General features: G+C 39.0%; 1 long non-coding RNA gene across 1 annotated transcript; it reads right to left on the bottom strand.

Annotated features, from left to right (window-relative positions):
* Window positions 1-2,683: 2,683 nt before the first annotated feature.
* LOC116073326 lies at window positions 2,684-3,260 on the bottom strand. Its single transcript, XR_004111767.1, has 3 exons — window positions 3,034-3,260; window positions 2,844-2,906; window positions 2,684-2,727 (listed from the first exon to the last, which is right to left on the bottom strand). It is a non-coding gene; the product is annotated as an uncharacterized LOC116073326 (long non-coding RNA).
* Window positions 3,261-7,470: the final 4,210 nt, after the last annotated feature.

Genomic DNA, 7,470 nt, shown 5'->3' with positions numbered 1-7,470 from the left:
CCTTTTCTTGTCTCTTTTCCTACTGTTTGTTTTGTCCTATTCCAATGTTTGAGTTTTTATCATATTAAATGTATATATTACTATGTGCATTAATTTACTATCACTTAGAAGACTGTTTTCTAATGAAAAACAGAAGGGAGTGGATCAAGATGGGAGTGGAGAAGGCAGGAACTGGGAAGAGTAAAGTAAAGGAAAATAGTAATCAGAATGTATTACATGAAAAAAAATCTCTTTTCAATACAAAAGGGGGAACCTTCATTACTGGAACACATCAAAAACATATCCATCATGATCAAGTAGGCTTCATTCCAGAGATACAGGGATAGTTTAATATATGAAAATCTATCAACATAATCTACCATATAAATAAACTGTATAAAAAAACCACATGATTATCTCAGATGCTGAAAAACCCTTTGACAAAATTGAACACCCCTTCATGATAAAAGTATTAAAGAGAGCAGTGATACAGGGCACATGCCTAAACATAATCAGAGCAATACACAGCAAGACAACATCAAGACAACATCAAGCAAAATGGAGAGAAAAATAAAGCAGTTTCACTAAAACAGGGACAAGACAGGGCTGCCCACTCCCTCCCTATCTATTCAACATAGTTCTTAAAGTTATTGCCAGAGCAATAGTATAATTAAAGGAGATCAAATGCATATAACTGAAGCAGGGACTATCCAAAAAGCTGTTGCCTGTGAACGGGATGTGTTCTAACTGGGCTACTTTCTCTGGCTTCAGTGGGAGAGGATATGTCTAGCCTCACAGAGACTCGAACTGCCAAGGTTGGGGATACCCAGGGGGAACTCCATCTGCTCAGAGAGTAAGGGTACTAGGGAGGCAGGAATGTTTGTGGGAGGGGGTGACCAAGATGGGGCAGTGAACAGGATGTAAAGTGAATAAATGAAAAATAAAAGAAATTAAATTAAAAATTTAAAGAACATAGAATGACACTAAAAAAAAAGTTAAAATTCATGATGACCTAAGTAAAGTTAAATTTATTTATATACTTTCAGATTCATTGTACTACACATAACTATCACTATATTACTGAATTGGAGGGACAGTTTTCTACTATGTGAAACTTTCAGAGCATAAGTCTCAGCATCAACTAAAAGGATCTGGCTACCACATTATTGCTTTATACTATGTTTACTTACTGAAGTTCCAGGGATTGAACACGGGGCTTTATGCATACTGGTTGTCTTCTACAACTGAGCTACATCCTTAGTCCTATCAAAAACCATCTCTATGAGATGAAGTACATGAGTACATCTTTACCTAACCCAGATCAGCTCCTTGGTTGCCACTCTTCACCTGCACATCCCTGATCACTACTCATAGACAACTGCCCATTTAGCACTCATCTACCAGGAGGCAGAGTGGAGACATTCTTACCAACATTAGCTTGTCCATCTTTGTCAGGAGAGAGGTCCTGTGAGTAGGCTGGCAATCCAAAGCCAGCTTATCTTGTAACCTTGACTTTGTAACAAGCCTTCTGTGGAAGTAGACACAAGCTGGCTTCTCCTCCTCTAGTGACCATTAACTCTCTGTGGCACCTCAGATAGGAGTAGGGCCTCATGAGACCCTCCCCATTCAATCTATAATGTAATGTTAGTTGGTCCAGCCTCATCATTTGGCTCTTAAATTCTTTCCATTTTCTCTTTCATGGTAATCTATGGTTCTTAGATAGAGTTTGGACAGATAAAAGGGAGATAAATGCCCTGTAAGTACTCAATGGTCACATATTCTCAGAACTTTTGACCAGCTATGAATGTCTACATTAACTGATGCTGACTGAAAAAAAAAGTTTCTCTAAGGTTTACAGAAGTATTAATCTATGGATATAAACATGCATACTTAGAAGGAAGTGTAAAGACATATCAATATAACAAATATAAGGCCTATGATCTCCCTACCCATGGGCATTTGACCATTGTTGCCTATTTTGTCTTGTTAGTATTAGTAGAATGAACTGACTGGTAACTAAGGTTGGTAGAAGCAGCATGGAGTGGTTCTTGCTGTGAAGGAGACAGCAGTTGTACAAACAGTAATGATAAGGCCGCTAACAAGCTCCAAAAAGCAGCTTGAGCAGACAGTGGGGCACAGAGACATGAAACAGATATGAGACACTTCGAGCTCTAATTCCTTAAGGAACTCATGGCCACTACCAAGCCATAAAGACCAATGTTTCTAAAATCATAAGCGCAAATCTGTAATCCCAGTTACTATATGAGTTGTGACCCAACACCTGAGTCCTATCAGAAGCTCTCACACTAATAGTCACTACATCCGTGTGGTGGCTAATCATGATTATCACAATGAGGCACCTAGAAGATGGGATCTTCAACTTTAAAAATGCCTCCATCTGTTGGTGTAAGCACATCACCAGTGCATTCTCTTGATTACTAAGTTATGTTGAGGGCTCAGACCATTGTAGGTGATACCATCCCTCATCAGGTGGGTGTGGGTGGAATAAGAAAGGAAACTAAATATGAATCAGGGAACAAGCCAATAAGGAGTCAGCCAGTTAAGCTTCTAGACCTAAGACAACTAAGGTCCCAGAAATAAAAATTTCCAGTGATAGAAGAGCTTCTCCTAACCTACTCACAATTTTTATATTATTATTATTGTTGGTGTTTTTCTTGTTGTTGTTGTTGTTGTTCTTCTTCTTCTTGTTCTTGTTGCTCTTGTTCTTGTTGTTATAATTGCTATATTCTTGAAGTTTGCAAAGAGAACATGTTCACAAAGTTAATGCTACAGAAAAATTTATTTAATGTTAGTTCCAATGATTTGAATAGATTTTGTGTTCTTATTTTCTGTTCTTTCCTTACCATGTTTTCCTGCACAGTTATTGTACTGGTTAGTTTTATGTCAGCTTGCCCCAAGCTAGAGTCCTTGAAGAGAAGAGAGCATCAATCAAAAACACATCATTATAAAATCTAGCTGAAGGGAAATTATAGGACATTTTCTTAACAAGTGATTCATGAGGGAAGAGCTAAATCATTGTGGGTAGGGCTATACCTGGGCTGATGGTTCAAAAAGAAGTAAGGCTGAGAAAGCCATGTCGAACAAGTCAGTAAGAAGCACTCTTCCGTGGCCTCTGCATCGTCTCTTGCCTGGAGCTTCCTGCCCTGTTTGAATTACTGTCCTCACTTCCTTCCTTCACTGATGGACTGTTATTTGGAAGGATATGGCAAATAAAACTTTTCCTTTCCTAGTTGCTTTGGCCATAGTGTTTCTTCTCAGCAATGATATCTATAACTAGGAAACCTATTATGAGGTAGTAAGGGTTGAATACTTTAAGAACACCTAGAGTTCCATAGTTGTTTTTGAAGAAGTATGTTGAACATACTAGTAAGTGGCATGTCAGTGTTGTGAATTGACACGTCTGGTAAATTGTGGAATTATTGTCTTCTATTACTCATGCAAGTCTAGATCATCCAGTACATGCTGTGTACTATCTTTGTCTTGGGAGTGTGGGAATCAAGCTCTCCAGCATGGAAGCTGGACTTGGTGGTGCATAGAACGTATCAGGTAATCAGCCTTTACAGCATGGATCATGCTTGTCCTCAGTCTCCAACAGCTGCTCTCTTCTCACAGACCACCTTGCCTTCATCATTTCTCATATTCTTCTGTGTTGAGTCATCAGTACATTTTGAGTGCTCACTCTATTCACTGAGTATGCACTGTGCATAGTGATCCTGACCAAAGGGCTTTGTTTTAAAAGGCCTATCTAGAAGGAGGAGAGGCATAAGACTTTTCCTGCCTCCTAGGATTTTTACTAGCCCCCAGGCTCTCTAGTCAATGAACTTCCTTCTTGCCCTTTTTCTTCCACTTGAATGGATTTTTTGTGTGTGGGGGTTTGGTTATCTTTATGAAATATGATTAAAGCGCTGAAGATGTTTTGGTAGAAGAACATATTAGGAGAAGGGTATAATTTTTAAAATTAGGAAAATATTTATCTTTTGTGTTCTACTCACCACACATTAGAATAAGCATATGAATAAGAGTGCATGGATATTCTGTCTGAACCTTTGTAAGAAGTGTGGATCAGAAACTAAGAGTCTGTATCTAGGTAAATCTGCTTGGTGAGTTGTGTGTGGGTTTGTACTTGGCAGAACTAAAATAACAGTTTGATTAGAATTGGAAATTATCCCTTTAAAAAAGATGCATCATTATTGCCTCTGATGCATATCTACTGCTCAGATGGTTTATGATGCATATGTAATGGATTTCTAGCAGACTAAAGATGTAAGATGCATCAGACATGGCACAAAGGATGCAAATCTTGGTCTACAGAGCCTACATAACAAGGCTCTGTTGTTATAACTACTGGGGTCATTACCAACCATTAAAACCAGAAAATGACCCTGGTCCTTCTGAGATCAACCTTAGGAGTATTAGAAAGGAGAACTGAATAGCAGAACCTTGCCTATGAAAGAGAATGAGTCCAATCCATGGGCATCCTGTGCTGTTTGAACCTGTAAGATTGCTGGTTCTTAGATACACTCTTGAGCCTGGATATTGGCAAAACACCCATGGATAGATGTGTCAGGAAACTCCCGCCCACATCCAGGGAGCAGCTCAGAGAAGACTCTGTAGCCTGCTCTCATGTACCCTGACCCATCCTGGGTACTTGCTGCCAGCTGCTCTGCTGTGTCCTCTGCCAGCCCAGACTGAGATGGACAAGCTCCCGCTCCTCCTGCTGCTGGGGTCTTTTGTTCTTATGTTGATCCAATGTGAGAATAATGAGTCTTCAGAAGCTGAAACAGAGATGAAGTCAGAGGCTCAAGATAGCTGAGAGTAAACTTTGGATGGTGGCCTGAAAAGCTGGGATGAATAGTGTGATGGGAATGGAGGGATTCAAGGTCATGATTTTTGCTCTTAGCAACCAAACTGACCCGGTAACATGGGAGTATAGATAGGTTTTAAAGAGTAAAAATTTAAAATCTCAAGTGTTTTTCAAATGTGAGGTGTAGATTTGATTTGCCCAGTCACATTGTCTTATCTTTTTCCCCCAGTCTTGTTCATATCAGCAAAAAAAGCATAGTTTTCTTTAGCTTCTTAATGTTTAGTATTTTTATTTATTTTTAAATTGTGTGCAATTATGCATACAAGTGTAGGTGCCACCAGAATCCAGAAGACGTTGGATCCTCTGTATTTGGAGGCTCAGGCAATTGTGAGCTCCCTGACCTGAGTATTGAGACTCAAACTCAAGTTCTCTGCAGGAGCAGTACTTGTAAGTACTGAGTTTCTATTCAAGTCTATTGATTACCTTTCATAAAAGCAAATTTTATGTGAAATATTCAACTTATCACAACTTTACCTGTTAAAAGTGCAAAAGCATTTTTATGATTAATAGAATTCAGATCCGTGTATCAATGACTTGCATACTATTAAACTCCAATGAAAGTAATCTAAGGATATTTTTTGATCTAGGTTATCAGAATTATTTATTTATTTTTGCAGTGGATTTTTCTGCCATTTACTTTTTCATTTTATTTTTAATGCAAACAATTAAGAGAAGTGATAGTCAAACTTATGAAGGAACATGACTTACTTTTTCCAACAAATTGTTGCCTTACTTTCAAAGGGAAACTAAAAAGAAAAATGATAAATTGGTATAGTGTTTTGTTATCTATAATTTATTTAGTTTTAGTTTCCAAAAATAATTATGTTTTACCAATTTTGCTGAAAATTCCATTTTTTGTTTTTTATTTTTTATTAGATATCTTCTTTATTTACATGTCAAATGATATCCCCTTTCCCAGTTTCCCCTCCAAAAACAAAAAACAAATAAAAACCTATCCCATCCCCCATTCCCCCGCTCACCAACCCACCCTCTCCTGCTTCCTGGCCCTGGCATTCCCCTACACTGGGACATAGGGCCCTCACAGGACCAAGGGCTTCTCCTCCCATTGATGGCTGACTTAGCTATCCTCTGCTACATACTCTGCTGGAGGCACGAGCCCCACCATGCACACTCTTTAGTTGGTAGTTTAGTCCCTGGGAGTTCTGAGAGTACTGATTAGTTCATATTGTTGTTTCTTCTAAGAGGCTGCAAACCTTTCAGCTCTTTGGGTCCTTTCTCTAGCTCCTCCATTGGGGACCCTGTGCTCAGTCCAATGGATGGCTGTGAGCCTCCACTTCTGTATTAGTTGGGCACTGGCAGAGCCTCTCAGGAGACAGCTATATCAGCCTCCTGTCAGCGAGCACTTGCTGGCATCCACAATAGTGTCTGGGTTTGGTGATTGTATATGAGAAGGATTCCCAGGTGGACTGAGGTTGTGGAGGAAGATGAACACTGCTTCATTTGCTGGTGGGATTGCAAGCTGGTACAACCACTCTGGAAATCAGTTTGGTGGTTCCTCAGGAAATTGGACATAGTACTACCTGAAGACCCAGCTGTAATACTCCTGGGCATATACCCAGAAGATGCTCCAATATGTAATAAGGACACATGCTCCACTGTGTTCAGAGCAGCCTCATTTATAATAGCCAGAAGCTGGAAAGAACCCAGATGTCCCTCAACAGAGGAATGGATACAGAAAATGTGGTACATCTACACAATGGAGTACTACTCCGCTATTAAAAACCATGAATTTATGAAATTCTTAGGGAAATGGACAGATCTGGAGAATATCATCCTGAGTGAGGTTACCCAGTCACAAAAGAACACACATGGTATGCACTCTCTGATAAGTGGATATTAGCCCAGAAGATTGAAATACACAAAGTACAATCCACAAACCACAAGAAACACAAGAAGGAGAATCAGATATCTATCATTTCAATGCAAGAGGTAATGCTAACAGGGAATCCACCAAGGAGTCTTGCAAGGAAGTGTTGTTTCTTGGAAAGAGCAGGCTTGTGTGGATACCAAAGTCTCTCATACATTCAATTTCAAATAGTATTTTCTTACACTAAATATCAATGTTCTTTTCTAGGTGGTTTCTCTATACAATCACACACTATACTGGAATGTTCTAAGTCATGTAAGGCTTCAGAAGAGAGTTATTTTCATCTGAAAATTACAACCTTTTATTGCAAAAGTCATGATTTCTGTAATAAATATAAAGGAAAGTAAATTCATATGCTAATTGATTACCAGTTCCTTCACCTGCTTCAATTTCCCTCTGTGCCTGCTGGATCCCCCTCCATACATGCTCTGCTGAAGATGAAGCAACTCTTTGTTCTTGTTGTCATTGTATTGTTTTGTTTTTATTAATTATTTTATTCATTTTCATTTCAAATGATATCCCTCTTCCAGGAGGGAGCAACTCTTATAACCTCTAAGCATGCTTCTTTCCCTCTGTCTTGGATGCTGACTCCTTCCTACCCAACATCAGACACCAAACATGTGCCATTCATCTTTATTTCCTTTCCCTTCTTTGCTAATATTTAAAACTCACTACCAATCTTGCTTATCTTGCATTTATCTCTCCCTCGTGGTCACTA

Source organism: Mastomys coucha, unplaced genomic scaffold (genome assembly GCF_008632895.1).
Source record: "Mastomys coucha isolate ucsf_1 unplaced genomic scaffold, UCSF_Mcou_1 pScaffold23, whole genome shotgun sequence".
In the NCBI taxonomy this organism is placed as follows: domain Eukaryota; kingdom Metazoa; phylum Chordata; class Mammalia; order Rodentia; family Muridae; genus Mastomys; species Mastomys coucha.
The sequence above is the reverse complement of the archived record's forward strand: the minus strand, read 5'-3'. Positions and strand labels throughout refer to the sequence as shown.